We start from the raw sequence: 22,585 nt of genomic DNA, 5'->3' as shown, positions 1-22,585 counted from the left end.
AGGCTAGCACTTTCAAGTTTTGGCAAGTATGTGGAGAAATGAACACATTTATTCACTGCTTTTGATAATGTAAATAGATGCAGCAATATTGGGACAAAATTTGGTGACATAGAGATTAGGATAAAAATGCCCAAACCCCAAGACCAAAAATATAACATGTGATTGTTTTGGGATTTCAGCAAATGTCTAAAAGTGCTTACTAAGTCCTTTTGACTTGATGAGGTTGTGTGGGCGTCAGGCAGCTGCTATCAGCTGGGGGACTCTGAGTTCTCTCTTCATATATACTTTTCAAAGACAGAAGAGAATTGGAGTGTGATTTACCTACAGACATTTAGATTCTCCTCTCTGTGTCTTCCCTTTTTTAGGGACATCCTAACTCAATTTCTCACTTCTCTGACAACTTTAAATTCTGACTTTACTCTTCTGTCTACTGTGAAGACTGCTTTCTGCTTTACTCTCCCTATAGGTCACATTAATAGACTCAAGTGAGAGCTGAATATAGATGTATCTCCTCTGCTTCTTGTTTGGCTGTCCTTTAATGGCTTAGCATTTTTGTGTTTTTATATTTTCTATTGACTTTAGAATTTTTCCTGAAAAGAAAGATAGTTTGATATAAAGCATTTTGCCAGTCCCAAGACAATAGTGTGCAGTAACTTTTAAATGCATAACACCTTAAAATATAAAATTGTTATAGATACATTAGTAAGTCTAAAAGATTTTCAAAACCTTCATTGCCACCCCAGGATAAAATGTCAGATGCCCTTTGTTTGGTTTGGCCATCTTAACGTCTTACCATACCTGCACATCAACTATAGAGATCCTTGGCCCTATTTTTAGATACTTCTCCAGGACTCTATTTGGTGGTATACACTGAATATCAATTTATTCAGTGACTTCTTAGTCCCCAGTGTAAATATTTATTAAAGAGAAGATAATGGAAGGAAGGAAGAAAGGAAGGATTCCACAATAAAGCAAAATTCAGGAACAAAACGCCAAAACTGTAATCCTCAGACTCACTTAAAATTGCTAGAGCAATCAGTGATAACATTTTGATTTTTGAACTTTTGTCATGACAGCTAGTAGAGTAGTTACTTTGTAAATTCTCTTTCCCTTGCTGGTCCCATTTGTACTCATTCATTTACTTATTACTTCAGTTTGCTAGTGTCACTTCTTTCCTTTCAGAGATTTCTAAAACACACACCACCACAATCCCCTTGGCACTTTCTATTCTTGCTATTTTTTCTTCATATTAGTTATCTTACCTTATAATATTTAGTGACATTACACAATGTTAATGTTATATAATCTATGGTCTCTTCACTAGAATATAAATAACATACACACAGAAACTGAATTCTCCCCCCACCCCTAACTGTTGTTATTTCCAGCACCTAGGACACTCAGTAAGAGCTTAGTTGATACTTACTGAATAAATAAATGCAAATTCACAATAGTTTTACAGGACTTTTATTTTTATTGTCCTTTGACAGAGCACAAAACTGAAGATCCTGAAAATAAAATGGTTATAAAAGAAGTGGCGGATCTGAATTAAGACTCAGATGTTCTGGGCCTCCCCTGGTGGTGCAGCAGTTGAGCACTGGGCTGCGAAGCTGCCTGCAGCCTCTGCAGCGCTGGTTTGATCCTCAGCGAGGGTCCCACATGGCGCAACAGACCTCTCCTGCCACTCCCGCTGCCCCCCTCAGCAGTGTATTTCATCAGTCTGCCTGTTCTGTTCCCCACTCTGGCTCTGGTGAATTCTCTCACCCTCCTGTGCTTCTGACTGTACCTAGTGCTTGTATAAAAATAAAAAAAAAAATCTTAAAAAAAAAACAAGACTTAGATGTTCTGACTCCATGCTCATTGTTTCTTCTAGAATAGCAGAGGCTGGAGTCAAGGATAAGGTGAGGTGAGGATGAGGAATTACCTCATGTTTTGCTCAGTTCCTCTTCACTGTGCATCTGAACCACTTCTTTTTGAGGTCTGTCTGCCTCTCTTTGCATTAACTATTCCTTTTGCTAGTAACATCTGTATGAAACCCTTACTGGAAAATGATGCTAGATTAATTCATTAGTTTGGAGTCATCTCCTTCATCACTTACCTTTTTTTGGATTTGTTTGCTGAGTTTTTTTATTATGAGAGTGAAACAGTTAAGGAAAAGTTCCCAAGGGGCTAGGGACTGAATGAGATCAACAGATATGTGTTCATGTTTATTGTACAAAATTTCACAAATAAGGGCCAGTTATTCTCTAAATACCTACTTTCTGTTACTGACTGCTGCAGGAAACCAGAATTGGAAATAAATTGCTCAGAAATTAGGAAAAATTTGCAGAAATAGCTCAGGAAAAAGAATCTATGAAGATATATTCCAAAGTCTGCTCTATAGACATATTGACAAAGTTTGCATATTTTGTTATGGATTTGGACATTTTAAGTTCTGCAGTTAGTTGGACATGTCCGGTACAAATTATTTTAAATTATTATGTATGATCCAATTGTAGCTAGAAAGATGTTTGGAGCATGAAATGGCACTGCCTGGATTGAGTAACTTAACTTGCTGAAATTTTGTCTCAACTAGAAAAACAATATGTAGAAGAATAATAACAGGAATGGTTATTTTTCTCTCCGTATATTTATAAACAGGGCCATTTGTGACTTGAGTGATGATTTTATAAGATATTCATCTCAAAGTCCTTGGATTCTTTGCTGTTCAATATGTTGGAAATTACTTTCCCAATTTCTTACCACTTTTGCCAATTTTGCAACTCAACATTGTATTAATTTACATTGTGAAAAATATGTTCTTTTTTTTTTTTTTTGAGAGTGTTTGAAACCTATGGCCTTAGCTGCAAGCCAGAAGTCATTTCCATTTAATTTCGCAAAGTTCTATTAAATCACAGAAGTGAATAAGCAAAATGTGAAAACAAAATGATTTGTATCGCTTACTGACTTCCCTTTTGGGTACCAGCCCAGTGCAGCTGTGCACTTAAGCTGGATGAGGGGGAGGACACAAGCCAGAGCGGGCAGGAGTATGAGTGGAATTGCAGGGTGGGGCTGTGGAGCTTGATTTTCCTGCTAAAGGCATGGTGGCTCCTCATTTCTGGCTGGGGTGTTGTCATTCTAGAATGTGGGTTTGGTATTGCTAGATTTAGGAAGCAGGTATCCCTGCCAGTGTCCCTGTGCAGTTCCCAATGCACTGTGTCCTAGTCTTTCTTACCCTTTGCAATGGTCTATGTCTCTCCTGCTGGCAGAGATACTTGTCTTCCCATGCCCAGTTCTGCTCCAGCACATTCCTTATTTCAAGGCCACTAAAAGTTTTATAAAGGAGAAGGCAAAGATTCACATTTTATTTTATTTTACTTTAATTTTTAAGATTTATTTATTTATGCATACAAGAACTGGGGTACAGGCCAGAGGTGTAGGGGGTGAGAGGATTCACCAGAGACAGAGTGGGGGACAGAACAGGCAGATTGACTGAAATGCACTGCTGAAATGCACTGCTGCGGGGAGCAGCAGGTGAGTCAGGGGAGGTCTGCTGTGCAATATGGGCAGCTCCCTTTCTGGGGATCTAAGGCATGCTGCAGTGGCTGAAGAAACTTCATAGTGCTGCAACTTAACCCTTAGCACTACCAGGGAAGCCCTGCTCTCACTTCCTTGACTCTCCATATTGTTGCTACCCAGAGCAGCATGGCCCCCAACTGTATTAGAAAAGAGAACTAGCTAAAAGGCTTAATATTTAGAAATATTTTACTCATTTTATTTATAAATTCTGTGTTTATATAGCTCTCCATAGAATGGTGTTGCTGCCCTGTCCTGTCAAGGAAACCCTCTCCTTTCTTCCGTGGGTTCCTTCTCTCCTTCTCCTTAGCCCTCAGTAAACAACTGTAGATGAGGATAAATTGTGGCTTTTCCAATGTCCAGGTCACTAAGGCTAGAGACCATCCAGGGGTCAGTGTGGTGCCGGAGGTGAGTGAGCAGGTGCTCATTCAGTAGGGTCCTCGGCGTGGCCTTTGGCAACACAACTCCAAGTCATCACAAAGAGCCAAGTCAAGCTTTAGCCATGCAATTTAGTCTCTTTTGAAGGTGCGCTTCTTCATCCTTCAGTGTCATGGAGGAAGTAAGCATCAAATTAAGTGATCACACACATCTATGGATAAGCAGTATTTTTCATTTTTTTTTTTATAAAGAGGCATGTGTTTTTATTTATTTATTCGTTTTGTTTTTTTGTTTATACATGCACTGGGTACAGTCAGAAGTGCGGGAGGGTGAGAGAATTCACCAGAGCCAGAGCGGGGAGCAGAGCAGGTAGAAGGACCGAAGTACACTGCTGAGGGGAGCAGCGGGCGGCAGGAGAGGTCTGCGCACCATGTGGGACCCTCATCCGGTGGCCGGGGAGCAGCCGGGGATCGAACCGGTGCCTCAGAGGCTGCGGGCAGCTTCGCAACCCAGCGCTCAACCGCTGCGCCACCGGGGAGGCCCGATAAGCAGTATTTTTCAAGGGCCGAATGGACTAATCACAGTAAGGAAGGAAAAGATTTTCTTAACTGGGATAAAGTCTGCCCAGTTGTCCTCCCCCACAGTGGAGGTTGGTCTCCATATTCAGAGCACTGTTAGTTCATCTTTGTTCTCCTGCCAGCTCTTAGTTCCTTCCAGGTCTATGGCGGAATAAAGAATGGGATTCATTAGAGACCTCTGACCCATTAATTTCTGAATATCCAGCACTTTGTTGGGAAAAGAAAAATAAAAGAAACAGAAATGTTTCTGCAATTATTTTTTTCCCAACTATTCCAAATTTTATGGAAGGCTTTCTATAATTGTTTTTCACAGAGAAAAACCATTTCTAAGTAACACCAAGGGTTGAATGTAGGGTGACTAGGTAGTTTGTGAGTTTACTCTAAAACTGAGTATGAATTCCTCATTAATATGAAAATAATCAAGGTCACAAGTAGGAAATTCTGATATTTTCATCTGCTTTCCTGCTTTTTCCCCTTTGGTTTTAGGGTCTGACTTTTTCAGCTTTAATAAGTCAATAATTTGTGCAAAACTACTAGTACAATATTTACTTGGAATAAAGATTAATATATATACATAGAGACACATTTTGCAGCAATCATATTAATAAAAAGTGTAACATCATTTATTCTCATAAATGAATTATTCTTTTTGCAGTAAACAAGAATTATTATGGAACAAGACTTTCACTTTCTCATTTTGAATTTTATATATTCACAGGGACATTTCTACTAAGGAAAGAACTTTTTTTAAAAATGAATTTCAAAGTATTCTCTCTCAGGAGAAAAGCTGTATTTCTATTGACATGCAAGCATTGTGAATTAAAAAGTAATGACACAATGACTGATTTTTTGTTTTTTTACACCATGGTTGCATTGTATTTACTGTGGTTAGTATTAAGGAGAAGTTAGTGCTTGGGGCCAGAGGATTAATATTAATCCTAACTTTGCCCTTCCAAACTGGTGGAGATTGTTCCAGTTGCTGCATATTAGGTTTCTCACGAAGCAGCCGCTGAGACAGAAGGTAATGTTCAGATAGTTAGTAGTTAGCATCATTGAGGTCCACAGCTATGGAAGGGAAAGGAAGGAAGCAGGACTGGGCAAAGGAGAAATTGAGCAGCTAGATATCACCTCACTGGGAGCTCTGGAGCTAGAATATTTTTGCATATTGATCTTGGGCTGTTACACTCCTCACTCAATGCTGGATACAGGCTATAAACTGGGAGAGGGGGAGGCAGTTCTATGCGATTGAGGCAAGCCCTGAAGCAACAATAGTAGACCCGATAACAGAGGTCATCTGTCCTTAAAGATGGGCCTGAGTGGGACTCTCCTTCCATCTCATTTGATTTCTCTAGGCTTCAGTTTCCTTGTAGGTGCCATATGAAAATCAAATGCAATAATGACTGTAATCTACACAGCATAGTGCTTCAAACTTGACAACCGCACAAAACCATTAATTGTCATTATTATTAATCAATGCATTGTGATTGAGAAAGATGCTTTCAAAGTGCTTGTTCATGTAAAAACTGGGGACATTTTCTTAATGCTTTCAGTATCAAAAAGCATTCCTAGTATTCCTATTCTTAGATAAATTATTGATGCAACAAATTCTTGAAGATCTAGTATTTTGTTTGCTTGGGAAGAAACACTCCAAGATATAAAGTTTTAGCAAAATTGAGAAGGCGATGTCATTATCATGACACAAAGATAGTAGGGTGTATTTCCCACTGGACAGGAGTTTGCATGGATATTAGAAACAATAAGCATGAGACAACTGATGGTTTACTCTATACTTCAATTCTGCTTTTTTTTATTTTTTTATTTTATTTTATTTTTTTTAAATAATAAATTTTATTTTTATATTCCCCCATACAATTGCAAAAGCCCCATTCTGACCCCAATCCTTCCCTTCCCGCCCCCCTGCTTTTTTTTTTTAAAGCAGCGGCAGCATTAAAAATATATTTATGTATGCTTTATTCACCTCTCTTTTTCTGCAGAAGTCTTTCTTCACTTCTTGGATTTTCATGGCAGCAAACATGATAGTGTCTCAATTTTACATGTCCTTCTGAAATCGCTGGAAGACTGACTGGTTTGCCATGAGTCAGGTGGCCAGCTCTGAGCCAATCAAAAGTGGTCAAGAAACTTGCAACTAAATAAACGTAGGAGATCCAGTGCACAGAAGAGTGAATATTGACAACATTGTATTATAATGATCAAATTTGCTAAGAGAATAGATTTTATTATTCTAGCCACCAAAAAAATTCATGTGACATGATAGAGGTACTACTTTATTGCTATAATGACAATTATATTTATAAGTGTATCAAATACATGTTGTTCACCTTAAATTTATATAATGTTATATGCCAAATATATTTCAACAAAAAACAAAAACTAAAACAAAGCAAAGCAAAAGAGGGATGAAGGCAACATTTTTCTGCTTCTCACAGTATAAAGTCAGGTATAAAGGAACATTGGATTTTGAAGGGAAAAAGACTGGTGCTGGGAGGGTAAAGCAGGAGATGGCCACTGAGCTAAGAATATTGGGAAAATAATTTTCTTGGACACTAAGTTGCAAGAATAAAAACAATGTGGATCCCTGGAGAAAGGTAGATTATCAGAGCATAGCAGAATTTATATCTGCTGGCAACAAGAATCATCACTGTATTTTTTTCAAAACAGTTTGGGGAAGTAGAGCACTACAGTGCTTGACTGCTCTAAGAAACTGTATAGTTATGTCACATTACAGTAATTGTCCAGTCTTTAAATTACAGGGGTTTTACTAGATGCTAGATTAATTCCTCATATTTTTATGGGTTTTTATTATCCAGATTTTAGAGGTTAAATAAATATAGCCATTTCTTATTTTCCTTGGCCTTATGCGCTATTATTCTTCACAATCAAGAGATATTAATTCTCTTGAATAATAATGTTAGAATATTAGACCTTGGAATATATTATTTGGGAGGATCTTAGGATCTCAGTTACATGTGATATTTAAAAAATTAAGTATGAAATGATATGCATTAGCACTGGGCACATACCTTCAAGATATTTGTATCCTCTTGCTGCCAGAATAATTAACTTTGGTGAGAGTTTGATATTCCCACTGTCATTTTTTTTTTTTCTGACCAGTTTCTTGTAGTTAGCATTCTAGTGCAACAACAGTCTCTAAAGCCCCTTTCACAAGCTCTAAAATAGCTTTGCTCTAAATTGATATAATATTTCTGCCAGTTTTAAGAGACTTACCTGAGTGCCTATGTTCACATAAAGTTTCAGAGGCTAGGGGGAGTTTGAGTGTCTGTTTTTCTGGGACAACATAGCTATTCTCTTTTCTGTGCTACATTTTCAAATATAATGCCATTTGAACGATTCTAGTGTCCTGAAACTGTCAAGAAGAAAAGAAATCAATGAAAGATTTTTGAAAATATTTTCCCACCTCTAACATCCTATTCACTAATTTGGGTGGATTGTCTCTCTGATAAAGAACATGTCTCACGTGGGCTTGTGTTCTTAGAGAGCCACTTCTTAACTTTGCTCTTGAATAAGCAACTTTCACTCTTCCATCAGAACACACCCTTAATGGTTTTATCTTCATCTTCTGGGAACCACAAACTTTTTGCCTGAAAGCTAGGTCTGTTCTGATAACACTTCCCCCAATACCTTTTCAAAAAAGTTGACTTTCTTTTCTCATACCTTGGTTGCTTTAGATGCTGTCTTTGTCCCTCCCACTCTTCCCCTCACAAGCCATTTCTAAATCACTAGATCTTATTTTCTTTGGAAAAATGTAAAATAAAGTAATGCTGCTTCTATGAAGTTCGCTTGCATAAGATTCCCCTCCCTGGTGGTGCAAGGGGTTAAGATGCAACCTATGAAGCTATTTGCAGCCACTGTAGCACAAGTTCAATCCCAGGGCAGGGAGCTACCCACATGGCACAGCAGACTTCTCCTTTATCACCCGTTGCTCCCCTAAACAGTGTATTTCGGTCCATCTGTCTGTTCTGCTCCCCACTCTGTCTCTGGTGAATCCTCTCACCCCCCACATCTTTATCCTGTACCCCAGTTCTTATATGCATAAATAAATCTTTAAAAAAAAAAAGATTCCTCTCCCTAGTAAATAATCAGAACCTCATTCCCATGACTTCATTGAACACTTTAGTCCCTAGATGGCAGCCTTCCTTTTGCTTCCCAAATTTATGCTATCATTTTTCATGATTTTAACATGTAGGAAGATGCCTTCACAGCTTAGTTTCTCATTTCCTAGACCACTTCATTTCGATAAATTTTTTGCCTCCTTCCACCCCAGTTATGTTTTATACTACATCATCTCTAGACACTGTCCCATCTCTGAAATTTCAAATTAAAAACCCATAGCTTCCTATCATTTCAGCTCACCTGTTCAAGTGCTTTTACAGCAGGCCATTTTTCAACCTCATTGCAAGTTCTAATCCATGATTACTAACTTTCTATCCACTGGCCCTTTTCCTTGTTATCATTTTTCTTTATCTAGCATACATCCTATTATTCACTATTACAAACACACTCTTGCAAATATCACACCTGTTACCTTCCTCTGTTTTTGTCCCCATCCATCTGATAAAATCTTAGTCTTGAATGAACTCAGCCACCTACATTTCCATTGCTTATGTTTAACTAACCTAGCATTGTTGGACAATATTCTCCAGTGAGATTGGCATTACAATAAATGAATGCTCTCCAGCCTCAATGAGATCTCTCTTGTAAACCTAGGTCTGTAAATATACAGCTTCTTCCTTCTCCAAACCTTCATCTCTCCCTACAGCTCTTCAGAGGCAGCACTGCCTTCTACGTGAATGAGAAAACAGTTTTCAGATGTTTATGCTATAGTAGGAAATGTGTGATAAGGACAAATGCTTGATTAATTAAAAGGAAAATTAGGGTGAAGTGGGGAATTAAAGATGAACGTATATCTTACAATTTCATTTTGATTTTATACATAGAAAGGACATTTATTTATAAACTCTGAATCTATGTTCAAATTCATTACTTAGAGATGGGCCTGCAGATCTTAATACCTTATTGTCTTTTTTCATAGTGATCTAGGTTTCTCTGTTATGCAATTGATATCTATCTATGATTTTCAGTTTCAATTTTTTGTAAAAAAATGAATCCCTACTTAAGCATTTTTGCAAACAAACTGAATTTAGAAAATAATGCTTTTTTATATTTTATGATGGTATTTTCTCCAAACTTTGAGAATAGAGTTGATCATATAAAAGTAACATTCTTAATGTCTTAACTTTAGTCAGTCTTTCCAGTGTATACAATATTACCTCATTAGAAACAATTCTCCTTTTCCCTTTAAGATTCATAGCTTATGTGATATTTTATTATTTTAATTATTATAATAACAAACGAGTATAAACAGATTTGGGAACAAACACTACTGTCTATGGATATGCAGTACAAATCAACTGCTGATAGCATTAATGTACATTAATCAGTGCTCTTTAATACATGCAGATTCTACCATTATACTGTTTTAAACATTTAAAGAGCAATAGATAACTTTATATTAACAAAATATATAGAATGGACATGGAATGAGGAAAAAATATGATTTGTAAGCAATTAAGACAAATGAGCCAATTATTTCTATTTGTAAAATTTAAATTTATTTGAATTAAGATGTTATCATTGAAAGTCAATTATCTAATTAGTATTTTTTTAAACTGATAATACAAATTACTAAAAACTATTTAAGTATATTACTACTTATTTTAGTTATATATGTAAATGGTTGTTTGAATTTTTACCAAATTAGAGCATTCTTTAAAGTTAATGAAAGTTCAAACTTTCTTATTCTATGCAGTCTATACATGACAAAGTTACTATAGGCATAATGTTTATTTAACCAGGTGGTGCTTATTAATACAATTAGCCAAATTGCTATCATATGACATAGTGGGAGGTGAAATATGAAATCATTTGGCACATAATATTGCTTACATTTTCATTTTTTGAAAGATACAAGCAGAATTTAAAATAAAATAAAACAAAAATTCTTAGTAGATTTAGATACCGTTACTATCATTGATAATCATTTCTCACTTCAAATGTTAGATAGGGCTGATCCATTTCTCTGGTCTTACAATTATTATAAAAAGAAATCAACCCTACATAGGGTGATTAAATCATTGTTGAGAGAGGAAGATTTTATGGCCTTTTCATATTTGCTTTCTTAAAGACTGAATTGTTAGCAATGCAGTTCTAAATAAAGAATATTCTTTCTCAGTATGTGATGCTTAGAGAAAATAATTATGTAAGAATGAAAATGTGAATGATAAGAATTCTGGCTACTATTTCTAACTCTTAATCACTGTAACCTAAATAGAGGTAGTTGTAGGAAACTTTAATATTTAACTGTATGTAATTGTGAATATCTAAGTTTCTGTGCTGTTTCTTAAAAATCAGTGGTTAGATGCAACTTCATTTCTAAGGTATGTTTAAATTTTAAGGTGAAAAGAAAATATTTGCTTGGACTCTTCCAACTCATCTTTATCTTCAGGTGGTTCTGCCATGAGTATTTACCTTTTGGAATCAGTCATCACTTTTGTAAGTGGCTTTTATCTTCTCCAATAATGAAGTCCTCAGCAGATAACTGCAAAAGAGCTGGTAGTTCCATATTTCTATCATAACAATATGGCACGTATTAGCCTTTCTAGGATAAAGAATGTTGACAACACATGCTTTAGAAAATGCAGGGTGGGATGCCTGGGCGTGGCTTATATTTGCAAATTTACAGCAGATGAAGAAATAAATGTACTCTGATTTGCAGCCAGCTTATCCAGTGTGCATCTGAAGTTACACATGGCAAAGAACTACAAAGATGACAGGGCACTGCAAGGTCATGGACTCTGGGAGAGCTGGTTACATAGTTGTCTGAGTTGTCATTGTAGAGTATTGAGAGACAGTCATTGAAACCATCTCTCTCTTCCCATTTTCCTTAACTTCTTCGGGGAGAGATCAGCTAGATATCGAGAGGGGCAACTTTGTCTTGAGGATGCCGGAAAATGGAGAACTTTGAAAACGGCATATTCTGCTCTTGAATATGCAGTAGGAGTTTAAGAGCAGATAATTTAATTTAATTTAATTTCTTTGCAGTAGGAGTTTAAGAGCAGATACTTTTCAAAGAGAGAGAGAGGGGAGAGAGAGAGAGAGAGAGAGAGACAGAAGAGAGGTAGGGGGAGAGGGGAAGGGGACAGAGTAAGAGAGACTTTTTCTTTTATAGACACATGGTGATTACCAAGATTGGGATATAGAAAATATTTGGAAGAATTTCATGCCAGCCATCTCTAATGTGAACTCTAGCTCCACATGTTTGCATTACTTTTGACAGCTTCTTAGTTACTCTGAAAGTTTCCTTGATTCTAAAGCAGGAACAGCACCATTCATCAGAATTGGAGTATATAGCAAAATATTCAGCACACAATAACATTTAGACAATGGTGGCTCCTTTCCCTTAATAATGACTCCAGTGCAGTAATTCTCACTAAATGTTTCATCATTCAAACTGAAAATGTAGCAAACAGGACAGAAACTTTCAATTTAAATAGTTACCAAACCTCAAAGTAAAATTTCTCAGGAATTCATTGACCTATGCATTGCACTGATTTCAGGTTATTGCCTAAATTCTATAATTCACTGTGCAAGACATTGGTTTACAAATAAAAATCTAAAAATGGCTACAGATCAAGACTCATTTGACAATAGGAAATCACAAAAACATGAATAAAGAAGTGAAATACTGAACCTTTTCCTTAAGAAGTTCATCCTCTTGGAAATACATTGCCTGGATTGGAGGATAGAGAACAAGAGGTGCTGAGGACAGTTAGAAAACCTTATTAACTGTCTGGAGAAGTGAGGTTGTGAGGTTTGAACTGGCATTGTTATATCTTGAACTTCCTTTAGAGGTTTGATGATCTCTTTTGACTAAAATGAAAGCTTTAAGTATTGGTACCTTGATGATAACTGCCTATTCAAGGTGAGAGAGTATAGGGACTTGGATCTCTGGAACTGACACTTACATAAAGGCCAATTTTCAGCACCATTGACTATTTAAGGGGCCCTATAAGTCTTAGCCAACAGTTTGGAAGCATTTAACGCACACAGAAAGTTGGAAAAAGAGGGTGGCTGTCAATTATTACTAGGTTTCAGGAGCTTGGCTGAATGGTTCATACAGCACAAGTTGGGAAACATAAATTTATAGAGGATAGTTCAATACACGGTCACCATTTTACTTGGCTACTCTCTGTGATGCAGATTGAAGAAGCAATGGATGTCTAGAACATATCTACTGAAAGAATAAAGAAGAGAACCAATCTTGATCCCTGGTTTAAAAAAAAAATTTTGGAGTCTAGGCTGGGGAAGGAGACAAAGTCACCAAATTAATGGCGATGGGTTTATTGAGAGTAGTCAAGAGCTTTCAGTGAATGTAAAATCAAGTTCGTAAGATAAAAGAGAAGGTGGGGGTAAGAAAGTATGGTTGCAATCATTTAAATGACAGAGGATCTCCCTGGTGGCTTAAAGGGTTAAGTCTCAGCATTATGAAGCTATCTACAGCCACTGCAGCATGAGTTTGATCCCTGGCCAGGGAGCTGCCCCACATCATGCAGCAGACCTCTCCTGTCTCACTAGTTGCTCCCTTCAGTAGTGTATTTCAGTCAGTCTGCCTGTTCTGCTCACCACTGTCTCCAGTGAATCCTCTCATCCCCTACACCTCTGGCCTGTACCCCAGCTCTTGGATGCATAAATAAAATTAATCTTTAAAAAATAAATTATACTGAAATTGAAGATGCCTGAGTGTTAGTGGATAGAAGGGTGTGAAAGTAATTGACATGAAGTAATTCAGTAATTATCTGGTTAATTTCTTAGTAGAATCATCTAGATGTAGGAGAATTCATTAAATGATGACAAGGAAAGTGGTGGAAAAGAAGAGAATGAGTCAGTGACTGAGTCAGTAGAAGGTCCACAGAATGTCCTATAGATCAAAAAATGCTAATGACAAGAAAGAAGAAAGTACAGTATAAATGGGGAAAAGTTTATGAAGGGGCAGCAGGGAAAGCAAGATGACAAGGCTCTGTGAACTGGGGTTAATGGGAGTATCTTCTCTGGAAAGATGGCAGTCTTACAGGGTAGAAGAGCACAGGAGGAAGACACAGACCATGGCCACTGTGTTCAGAGGGTTGTCAGGGCTTGAGACAGGCTATCTGAATGAGGCTGTCAATGGCCATATACAAAAACAGCAATGCTGCTCTTTCCAATACCAAACTGAAAAAGCTACATATGTGCCTCTGTCTACACTTGTCATTCCTGCACTGCTCATTTGTCTCTGTAAGAATATGCATACTTTTTCTACATGCAAAGGTACTGGAAGTATATACACTATTGACTTCATCAGAAATTTGAGTTGAGCTAAAAGAATAAAAAGCATTGTTGATATTTGCTCAAAATATAATAAATGTGTAACCATAATACCCACAAGGTTAAAAGAACAATTTGCTCCAGCTTTGGCAGTATCTGCCTAATGTGTTTGACATTTGAAATATGAATAACTCAAGAGATCCTAGAAATTATATAGCAAAATAAGTTACTGAATTTTATCTCTTTTTTAAAATGTCAGCATTACTCTATAATAAATTGTGTGACAATGTTGCACATTTAGAAGAGATTTACTGAAGAGTTTTTAATTTTTCATTTTCTTTCTTTGTTTTTCCATACTTTTTGGTGAAAAAAATTATAAGAAAACATGTTAGCAACCTTTATTTCTAAAGGTGACCTAACAGGTAAATTAATTTATTTACTTACTTATTAAAGATTTATTTATTTATTTATACAAGAACCAGGGTACAGGCCAGATGCATGGGAAGGTGAGAGGATTCACCAGAGACAGAGTGGGGAACAGAACAGGTGGACTGACAAAATACACTGCTGAGGGGAGCAGCGGGCGAGACAGGAGAGGTCTGCCGCGTCATGTGGGACACTCGCTGGCTGGCCGGGATTGAACCCGCGCTGCAAAGGCTGCAGACAGCTTCACAGGGCTGTGCTCAACCGGCTGCACCACCAGGGGAGACCCATAGGTAAATTTAAATATTGGGAAGTAGGAGCTGTGTCGAATGTATCCATTATTAGCACTGCCCACAAAGCTGGCTGTGGCTCTGTATTTTGGGCTCTGCTTCAAAGGGCAGGCTGGCCAAATGTTTCAGAAAGGAGGTGAGGACCCTAATGTAGACTTTCAAAGATGATTGTAACAGCACTGAGGACCCATGGAAACTGTGCTCAGTCCTTCCCCCCACCAAATGTTAAGAGAATAAAGAAGAAATGGAAGTATTTTTTCCCAAGAACCACATGGCATAAAAGTTCAAGAGTGATATATCAATGAACTTTGACTAACAGAACACATTGACAAAATTAAGTGGCCAATGGAAATAAATATCGTTATTCAAAGAATTACTGATTATACTGGGTGAAGGTCTTTTTTGTGTGTGTGGTTGTGGTTTTGTTTATTTAATTAGGTTCTGCTTTGATGTGTGAGTATTGACTTACTATTTTGTTTGTTCATGTTACTGGCAGACCCCTGTCACCCATCAGGCAGTGTGCTAGGCACTGGTGACTCAGTAGTGACCAAAACAGAGAGACCCTGCTTGCACAAATCTTTCACTCTGGTTTTGAAGACTCAAATAGCAACAAGTACAATATGTGAAAAAAAAAACAAAAAAACAAAAATGCAGGTATTTAATGTGCACCCCTCCTTGATGCTGTTACAAGAAAGGGTGAGGGACACCCTGAGTCTCCCAATCTTGCCTACTCTAAATGGGTTCTGCCATCTGCCATCTGCCACATCAAAGCAAAACATACACTTAGTGCATAAGATCTTCAATAGAAAATAACTAATACAATTAGCGTGCAACAATCAATTGTATTGTGTAACAATACAATTAGTGTGAAACAAAGAAAAGAGTAGAGAAAGAACATAATTAAAATAGTTTCCAATTAAACAACCAATTCCCTGTGGGTAAATGCCCAAACAAGGTTCACCCAAAGCAAGGGCACTGATGCCAGAAACCTTGCCACAAATCTAAAGCACCTTCTGGTGGGGACCCCTAGCAAAGGGTCACAAGGGGCCAGGAAAGTCTAGAAGGAAAACAGCCAAATCAAATCCCAAGTCAAGATAAAGGCTGTATTATCAGCCTCCTTACAGAGCCCCCAACAACATCTCTTTCAAGTGTCTCGGTCCATGTCCCCCAAGTCCCTGGTACAAGTCCAAGGCCAAGAAGCAAATGCAGATTCTTCATGTGTCTCTCTGTTCTAGGTCCCTCCTCCAGGTCTTCTTTTTGTCTTTTGATTATTCCTTCCTCTCTCTTTGCTGCTTCCATCTACACTTGCCTGCCAGTTTCACCTTTCCCTGGGGATTACCCTGATTCAGCTGCAGGTGGGCAAATAGCCTTGTGTTTGCTTAGATCTATGCTGACTCTGAACAAATGTCCACTCTACCACCGAAGAAAAACTTGGCCACATTTAGTCCAGTTTGTGGAATCTGTGTAGTCCACTGAGTGAATATGCAAACATGTCATTCATAAAACTCCCCCTTTCATGCTCTCTCGCAATCACTTATTGCCTTCCTTCTCTGTTTTCCTTTTCTTTCACTTTCATTTGAAAGTGTCTGGATTTGTCTATCTATGACTTGATTTATTTTTAATTAAAAAAAATTAAGGAACTTTCATAATATTCTCTATAGGTTGTAACATTTTACATTCCCACCAGCCGTGCACAAGGGTTTCAAGGCAAATGCAATTTTTATGATCTATGATTAGCACCTTTTTTTAAAAGATTTATTTATTTTATGCATACAAGAACTGGGGTACAGCCCAGAGGTGGGAGGGGTGAGAGGATTCACCAGAGACAAAGTGGGGAACAGAGCGGGCCGATCTACTGAAATATGCTGCTGAGGGGGTCCGTGGGCAAGTCAGGAGAGGTCTGCTGCGCCATGTGGGTCACCTCCCTGCCTGGGGATCGAACTCCTGTTGCAGCAGCTGCAGATAGCTTCATAGTGCTGAGTCTTAACGCCTTGCACCACCAGGGAGGCCCCTGATTAGTTCTTTGTAACTTAGAAACATATCCATAACAGCTTTTAAGTTAAACCCCAAGCTTATCTTTGCCATCAACTCTAGCAAATGGGAGCACACACTTCTATCCCACCAGCATGACCAGTGTCTGAACATGCTTTGGGAAAAGAAAAATGAGAACTTGGTTGTATGTAATAGGTCCCCTTGTAGTTGAGTTATGCTTTCTCTGGTCAGGGAAAAGCCTTTTTCTTATCTGCAGATCACAAATACAATAATGTCAATATCAAAAGAGGGGATCTCAGCAGTGTGTCTATCCCAGAGGGGTGGCACAAGATTCATATTTCCTCTGGCTAAAATTTTAATCTCTTCAGTTGCCTCCAGATGTGTCCAGTTGGGTCACCCTCCACTCTGCCATAACCGGACAAATGTACTAGCAAGGTGAGACTCAGGTTTTTATATCATTACAATAAGACATTTACAATTTCAGGTCAATGAGATTTCATTATTTTTGCATGGTGCATTGATCTAGGGAAATTCATGTTCCAAAAGGATATTCTGAGATTTTCTTTCATTTCATTTCTTTCATTTTCTTTCTTACTTTTTTTGCTCCTTCAGTTTTCTTTCTTTCTTTCTTTTTTTTTTTTTGTGACATGGAGACATCAATACCTACTTCTCATTGACATGAGTTTTTCCATGTTAACTTTACTGCCTGTTGTTAGACCTGTGAATATGATGTATTGCATTTCAAAAGGGAATCAAATTTGCAGATGGAATTAAGGTTACTGATTAGCTGACCTTAAGAATAGCACGATTCCAGTATGACCACACGGGCCCTTAAAATTGGAAAAGGAAGGGTTTTTTGAATCATTTGGTTTGTTCATGGACTGTATGAAAAGGGGAATGTGGATAGATCAGACTAACTTGGACCAGATTATTCCTGGTCTTGCATACATGCTAAAACAGCAGTTTTTACTCTACTGAATTTTCAATGAAATTTTCTACAACGTGGTGTTTTAATGTTTATAATTATCTGAACTAACTAACAAAGTGTGTTTGAAAACTTTTAAATGACTATCTGTAATAGTTACTGTAAGCTATTAGCTATATCAAATGACCCTAAAATGACTCATCTACAATGGGGGAATATTCCTTATTCATATATCGGTATTGGGTGGATGAACAGGTGGAGAGATGGTGCTTTCTCCTTGCAATCATTCAGGTCATCAGACTGTTAGAGAATGTCATGTTTAGCAAGTTTATTTCAAGTTTCCCCAGTGTGCTTCTTTCATTTTGCTGGCTAGAAGATCATAAAGAGCTCTAAGGAGATCATGTGGGAAATTTTTTATAGGCAGACTTGGAAATAGTGGACATCATTTCTGCTCATATTCATTTGAGTAGAATTCATCCTCACAGCTACTCATTGGGTAATTGCAAGAGAAGATGGGAAATGTTGTTTGTGTACTAATGAGGAGGTAAGAACTTGTATTTTGGTATGCATATATCATTTGTAAATAAATATATGCACTTAATTGCATTGTTCATATTTATTTTTGTTGATCAATTTATTCATACAATTTACTTCAATTGGCAGTGTTTCTCAAACTAGAATTTCTAAGCCCTAATGTTTGAAAATTACTTGCATTTTGAATTGAAAATATTTTGGGAGTTTTTTTTTTAAAGATTTATTTATTTTTATACTAGAGCTGGGGTAAAGGACAGAGGTGTGGGAGGGTGAGAGGATTCACCAGAGACAGAGCGGGGAGCATAACAGGCAGATCTACTGAAATACATTGCTGAGGGGAGCAGTGGGCATGATAGGAGAGGTCTGCCACACTGTGTGGTAATCTTCATGGCTGGTGGGGAATTGAACATGTGCTGCAGAGGCTGTGGACAGCTTCACAGCACCGTGCTCAACCTGCTGCACCACTGGGGAAGCCCTATTTTGGGAGTCTTTGAAGATGATTAAGGCTAGAAATGTCTTTTGTTAAATGAGCATTTAATAGAGGAGTCTGGTACATTTGCCATGGAAACATGGATGAAACAGGAGGAAACAGGTGAGAGGCGAAGACTGGAGGGAAAGGGAAAGACTTTAAAAGTCATCTATATGAATGATGGTGACATTCCATGTTTAGGAATGGAACATGATGAACAAAAGGGTAAAAAAAAATTGTCAAAATTGAAAAATAATAATTAAGGGTATATACAGATCTAATAAGAGTCATTTTGGTACAAGGACATTCATCTAATTTTGAAAATATATTGCACAAGAAAATATCTTCAAACTAAATAGATGCATCGCCAAAGAAGATATACAAATCACTTATAGGCATATGAAAAATTGTTCAACATCACTTATCATCATGGAAATGCAATCAAAACCACAATGAAATATCACCTTATTCCTATGAGAATGTCCCATATTAAAAGGTCAGAAATAATGTTGCATGGATATGAAGCAAAAGGAACCCTCACACACTGTTGGTGGGAATGTAAGTGATACAACCCCTATGGAAACAACATGGGGGCTTCTCAAAATATTTTTAATAAGATATACCATATGACCCAGCAATTCAAACCCTTGGCATTTATCCTAATAATGCAAATGCACTAATTCAAAGGGATATATGCACTCTTTTTTTTTTTTTTTAAATATTTATTTATTTATTTATTCATTTATTTATTTATTTATTTATTTATTTATTTATTTATTCAAGCACTGGGTACAGTCAGAAGCGCGGGAGGGTGAGAGAATTCACCAGAGCCAGAGCGGGGAGCAGAGCAGGCAGAAGGACCGAAGTACACTGCTGAGGGGAGCAGCGGGCAGCAGGAGAGGTCTGCGCGCCACGTGGGACCCTCCTCCCGTGGCCGGGGAGCAGCCGGGGATCGAACCGGCGCCGCAGGGGCTGCGGGCAGCTTCGCAACCCAGCGCTCAACTGCTGCGCCACCGGGGAGGCCCGATATATGCACTCTTATGTTAATTTGAAAACTATTTGCAATAGCCATGTTATGAAACAACCTAAATGTCCAATGACAGATGAATGGATTAAGAAGATATGGCAGGGCCTCCCCGGTGGTGCAGCGGGTTGAGCACAGCGCTGTGAACCTGTCCACAGCCTCTGCAGTGAGGGTTCGATTCCCCGCTGGTCAGGGAGATTCCCACATGGCAAGGCAGACCTTTCCTGTCACACCCACTGCTCCCCTCTGCAGTGCGTTTAGTCCGTCTGCCTGTTCTGCTCCCCACTCTGTCTCTGGTGAATCCTCTCGCCCTCCCACACCAATGGCTTGTACCCCAGCTATTGTATAAATAAAAAATAAATCTTAAAAAAAAGAAGATATGGCACATATATACACACATAATGGGATATTACTAAATTTAAAAAAGATGTACATTTGCCATGGAAACATGGATGAAACAGGAGGAAATTATGCTAACTAAAATAAGATGAAGGGAGAAAGACAAATACCAGATAGTTTTATTCATATGTGGAATATAGAGAAGCAAAGGAACAGACAAAACTAAACCAAAATAAAGTCTAGATATATGACTAGAGAACAAGGCTACTAGACAGTGAGGGTGGGCTGGGAACAGAAGGAGGAAGGGCAGATGATATATGGTAAAAGGATATGTGTGGTCAGCTGGTGGGTGTGGCATAGTGATGTACATTTGAGAAGGTAGGAAACTATTTCTCTGACTCATATACAGAACTGTAAACCAAAGTTTCATCATCATCATTATCAATAACAACAACAACAAAAACAGCAACAAAGAATATGCTCAAAGTTGCAAACTTTGATCATAGAACTGGGGCATTCAGCAAAGGAGAGAGAGAAAGTGTGGTCAAAATAGGGGAGGGATAAGCACAAGGGAATATGGTGATTGTTCACTGATGATGTGATGGGAGAACTCTGTGGACTACAACAATGTAAGAAAAACAATTAATTAATTTAAAATAGTTACAATTCATTTTGATGAAGATAAAATCCATTCCACTTTGATTACATGGAATCCAAAACTTCATATTAAAAGAATGAAGCTGTAAAGTAGGATTCCAGGTGCTGGAGGACCAGGATAGTTGCAGGGTGTCTGGATGAGCAAAATGATTCACAGAGAACTTCACCTTCTACTGAGTTCATACTATGTTGTGGCCTTCAGCATTTTTCCCAACTGATTTTGGCCTCAATTTACTCATGTGTAAATGTATATAAGAATCACTTTGGGCCTCCCTGGTGGCGCAGGTGGTTGAGCGCAGCACGGTGAAGCTGTCCGCAGCCTCTGCAGTGCGGGTTCAATCCCGGCTGGCCAGCGAGGGTCCCACATGGCGTGGCAGACCTCTCTTGTTGCACCCGCTGCTCCCCTCAGCAGTCTATTTCATCAGTCTGCCTTTTCTGCTCCCCACTCTGTCTCTGGTGAATCCTCTCACCCTCCCATGCATCTGTCCTGTACCCTGGTTCTTGTATAAATAAATAAATCTTTAAAAAAAAAAAGAATCACTTTGCCAACTTGCTCAGGTTGACATGCAAGCATCTACATGTAAAAGCAAAACCATAGTCAGAATTTTCTAAGAGGAGTCACCAGTCCTTGCCAACTTTTAGAGCCAATATCATTACTGAACAAGGGGTGACAGGAAAGGAGGGCACTTAAAGCCTATTTGCCAGGAATAATAATTTCCTGGTTGGGGCCAGAGATGTAAATGGTGCTTCCATTTGCCTTTGAATGTAGATACTAATAATACTAACTTGAAGTTTTAATCAACCGAATATAATACCTAATATAATATAAATTATAGAAGATTTATATAATTTAATATCTTAATTCTATTCACTCATATTTGTTGTGGTATATTATAATTTACAGAATAATTTAAAAGACTATTTTTTTATCTAGTTTGACTTTCTAAAAAACCTTATAGGGTTAGAATTTTTTCCTTATTGGATAATGAAGCAACTAAATTTTTTGACATTTTGTCAATCAGTTATTCAGTAAATATTGAAAGAACTTCTCTTGTATTGCAGAAGCAATAGCTGCTTCAGTCTTATAATAAGAGTATTATTTTTGCAAGACAAATATGTCTCCCTAGTGCCTCTGTGATCATCCCATTATCCTGATACACCTATTTTCTTCTAGCACCTGTGTGTAATTTATGGCTTGATTCTTTGTGCAGCACTTTACATAATTAAACCATTAGGCAATGCTTCAATGACAATTTGAAGGTGGTTTTTAAAAGTCTGGCATTATCTCCTTCAGTCTCCTGCATTTGCTAAATATACGAAATTCTTTCCCCAGTGTCCATTTTCTTCAATGCTAACAATTTTTAGTGTATTTGCTTTTAAATGAGGTTATGACTTTAGAGCTTTATGAATGCAGAATTTTTGATGCCCTACCAGCAGTAATAGTTGTTGGAAAGGAACCTTAGAAAAAGGGTAAATAAATCAGATGAATTTCTGTCTTTGTCAATGACAGGTAACTGTGAACACTAAAGATATGTCACTGAAAAGTGTGTTAGATGGGGGAAAAGTGCAGCTATTGGAAACTGTGAAAAGATATTTACAATCTTTTAGAACAGCTGTATTTTGAGCATTTATTCACATCTTAGCAAAGGCAATTATATTTCAAAATAAAAATGTGATTTTCCATTTTGAAATGTAATTATAGTTTACAGAGAAATCTAAAAGATTGTTTAAGACTTGTCTCTATAGGTATTAAATGGTAATGGCAGTTATTAGAGATGAAAGGAAAATGGGAGATTCAACCACTCCTCACTGTGTCTGAATCAGGTGTTGCTCATTTTTATGATGGACGACTGTTTCTTGGGCAAAAGAAGCAAAAATATTCAGTAACAGCCACCGAGAAGAAGGAACCATGCAGTGGGAACTGGGAACTGACACTGTCAACAGCAAAACTTATTTAAGATTAATTTAAAACATTTACTTTCCAAAATAGCATGAGTATATTGTTTCCAGTCAATTTACTGA

This window comes from Talpa occidentalis, unplaced genomic scaffold, assembly GCF_014898055.3.
Source record: "Talpa occidentalis isolate TD23 unplaced genomic scaffold, MPIMG_talOcc4v2.1, whole genome shotgun sequence".
Classification (NCBI taxonomy): Eukaryota; Metazoa; Chordata; class Mammalia; order Eulipotyphla; family Talpidae; genus Talpa; species Talpa occidentalis.
The sequence above is the reverse complement of the archived record's forward strand: the minus strand, read 5'-3'. Positions refer to the sequence as shown.